Source organism: Pteropus vampyrus, unplaced genomic scaffold, assembly GCF_000151845.1.
Source record: "Pteropus vampyrus isolate Shadow unplaced genomic scaffold, Pvam_2.0 Scaffold16, whole genome shotgun sequence".
Lineage (NCBI taxonomy): Eukaryota > Metazoa > Chordata > Mammalia > Chiroptera > Pteropodidae > Pteropus > Pteropus vampyrus.
In genome coordinates, this window is record NW_011888797.1 from 4058925 (window position 1) to 4062931 (window position 4007).

The window sequence follows — 4007 nt, forward strand, 5'->3', positions numbered from 1 at the left end:
CTTCCTTCCAAGATTCCCAGTTACAGTGGGGAATCCCTACACTTATATATTCCTGTAACTTAGGAAAAGACTCTTTTTAAAAATCACGCCTAGAAAAACATGAACTACAACATTCTAGGAAGAAACAAATTCTATAAACCGAATGAAGAAAGAAAAGGTTATATAATCCAAGGATACTAGTCCTTGTTCAAAACAGATTTCTGTATCTTATTAGTAATTAGTATCCATTTGCTTCTTTCCTGTCCTCTGCAGAGCTAAAATCAGGAAAATTTCCATTCATGGAACTATTAATCTCAGCAAGACCATCTGAAGCTGAGTCTAAATTTCTTTTGTTGTGTGTATTTGATATCTTGGATAACTTGAATTGGGCAAAGGCCTGGTACTGAAGTTCATCAAATTTACAATCTGACTACTACTCCTGCTAGTACCTCAAGTTCAAAAGTCTTGGGAATACAGGGTTATGAAGCCTTTGGCCTTGGATAGAGGGAAGGCTAGGAGGTAATGGGTGTGGAGGCAATAGAAGCATTCTATTTCCTGATTCGATTTGCTAGTTCAACCAAAAGTCTTTGCAGAGTACTCAGATGTCAGGGTGTTTACATAGAACCTCTCAAGATAAAAGTGCAACAAGGATGAATTGGTTGTAAAGCAGATATGAAGGCTGTAACAGAGAAGGAAATGGTCCCCTGTCCTACCCACTCCCCTTTCCTGGTCTCCTTACCACCCAGAGGCAAGCAGCTAAAGGATATATCATTTCTCAGCATGAGAATGAGGAAAGTATAAAGAGAACCCTTTATGTCTGAGCACATACAAGTTAAAAATAAAAGGTAGCAGCTGGCGTTTGTTTTTGAACACAGAATAACTCTTTTCACTAGTAAATCATGGTCCAACAGATGTCCAGCTTTGACTAAGAGGATTATCTATTCCTTCTCCTGTCTGGGGAGATAGAGTGAAAGTTTCCTAAGAACTTGAGAAAGGTTCCCTCCTTATTTCTCTGTTTCTTATTAAAGAGAGAGGAAAAACCTACAGGTATGATAACTACCATTTGATATAACAAAGATATGCGTGTGCCATTTATGGCAGCCTAGCGTGTAAGAGAGTGGGCAGTGCTGAAGGCCCAACCAATCATCCTAGCTGTTGCAGTTTAGCACCCCCTGGTGGCATTGTCCATTCCAGCTTACATATGGGTACGATTTTGGGTCTTGGCTACCTGAGGTTTTTTAAATACCTATTGCAATGTCTAGAACTTTCTGATGAGTTGACACCCTTGTATTAGACAAAATTGGGGAGATTGGATCTGGAGAATCTACTTTTTATTTCCCTGTTTCCTGGGAATAGGTTGCCAGCCATTTACTGCTGGGCCTAGTCTACCTCTTGTCCCACCTCCCTAACTCAAGATAACTTTAGCTTGCCCTGTTTGGGTACAGGAGATACAGCAAATGTTTCAAGATCTATTTTTTTAAACCGTATACCAAAATGTATAGCTAATACCCTGAATCAGGAGAAATTGCACCTTAACTGTTTTATTTAATCTGCAAAATAGTATTACCAGTGATGACCTTGGCAAAGACACGATTGCAAAACTGTTATGACATTTGCGTGACCAGCCTGGCACCTGTTATTGATCAATGTGGAGTAACAGTCAATAGCCACCATGCACTTTCTGTATTTTTGGATTACTTAACACATAAATGCATTATTAGAAGAATGTGCCAAAGGGAATTTGTACTTTTGAAAGTCAACAGAATTCAGTAAGGAGGTGAAGTCTTTATCAGTTTTTTTTTTTTTTTGAAGGGGGGCGGGTAGGGGCGGGAATCTGCATCATCCATCAGCTTTATACAAATAATACCCAATGAACAAAGTAACCAATTAACCAGAATCATGCCAGTGACTCCTAGCCTACTGGGTAGAGCTTACAATAAAATCTCATTGGATACCGACCCTATGGGAACCTAGTTCACCTCTGTGAAGGACAGCCCACACTCATTCCTTTTCCCCACCAGTTTCAATAATTAGGTGATATGCAATGCATAGCAGTGGCTGAAATATTGGGAGATGCTCCCTCTCTTTGTCAATGATATTTTGTATTGCATTAACCTTATGTCTTTTAAAATATTTGTTTTGAAATAAATAAGATGAACACACATACACTCAACCGTCAGCTTAAGAACTAGAACATTCTCAGATGCCTAGAATCCCCCATTTGTCTTTCCTCCACACGCAAGGTAAAACATTATTTTGGAATTTTGGCTAATAATTTTCATGTTTTTATTTATGGTTCTACCATCTATATATGTATCCCTATGTGTTGTTTAGACTTACCTATTTTCAAACTGTTATGTAAGTGGTATGCTAATATGTATTCCTCGGTGACTTTTTTCTGACAATTGTTTCTGAGATTCCCATTCATGTTTATGCATGTAACTGTATTTCATTTGTTTTCACTACTGTATAGTATTCCGTCACATGACTATACCACAATTTATCCATTCTGCTCACAGAGATTTGGATCATTTTCACTTTTTGGCTATTGTGAACAATGCTGCTATGAACATTCTGCCAATTATAATGTAAGCTCCATGCGGGCAGGGATTTTGTCTGTCCCGTCTGACGTTGTCTGTTTAGACATTCACAGTGTCTAGAAAAATGCCTGGCACAGGGTAGATGTGTGGAGGAATGAGTGAATTTTTGTACATGTCTCCTGGTGCACATGTGCAAGAGTTGCTCTAGGGTAGTGGTTTTCAAAGTGTGGTCCAGGGACCTCTGAGGGTCCCTGAGGCCCTTTCAAGGGGTCTGTGAGGACAAAACTATTTTCATAACGATACTAAGACATTATTTGTCCTTTTCACTCTCATTTTTCATGAATTTAAATAGTTTCCAAGTATATGATGACATCATCATTCTGACAGCTAATCACGTTTATACTTGTATATTTTTGTGTTTTGAAAATGTCTATTTTAATTTCTAATGTGGCAAATGATGGTAAATATAACCTGCATGAACAACAGCCATTTGAAGTTCTCAGTAATTTTTAAGGATGTAAAGAGGTTCAAAGACCAAAAATTTGAGAACCTCTCCTCTTAGAAGCAGGTTTTACTTGGTCATGCCGAACTGTTTCCTAAAACGTTTGTACTAGTTTACACTCCCACTGGCAATGGTTGAGTGTCATTGCTTCACATCTTAGCAACCCACTTGGTCTTGACTGTCTAATATTTGCCAAATGGATGGCTATTATATGGTGTCTTACTGTGGATTTAATTTGCATTTCTCTGATTACTAATGAAATTGAGTGGGGTTTTTTTCCATATATAAAAGTGTTCCTCTTCTGTGAAATAACTATTCATGTCTTCTGTCCATTTTTCTATTAGGCGTGTGTGTCTTTTTTTCATTGATTCATATTTCTTTATATATTCTGGATACCAATCCTTTGTCATGTAAACGCGTTGCATATATCTTCTTCTAGTGTGTGTATTACTTTTTGTAATTGTATTGAATCCATTGATCAACTTGGAGAAAATTGATATCTTTTCAATAATGAGTCTTCCTAGCCAAAAACATTGTATATCTCTCCATTTATTTGGTCTTCTTTTAATATCTCAATAAACTTTAATAATTTTCCTCCATAAAGGCCTTCACGTCTTATATTAGTTTTCTTCCTATGAGTTTTATATTTCTTAATACTGTGGTAAGTTTTTTTAAATTACACTTTCTATTCTAACTGGTTGTTTCTGATTATAGATATATTGTTGCTATGTGTTGATTTTTGGATCCAGCAACCATGCTAAATTTTTATTAGCTCTAATAATGTATCTAGATATCCGTTTGAATTTTTGTATACTCATATGTACAAATAGTAGAAGTTTTCTTCCTCTCTAATGCTTACACCTTTTAAAAGAATTTCTTCTTATATTTCTGTACTGGCTAGGACCTGTAGTAGTGTTGAAAAGAACTGATAACGAATATCCTTGTCTTAGCCCCAGTGTAAAGGGGATAATGCTTTCAACATTTCA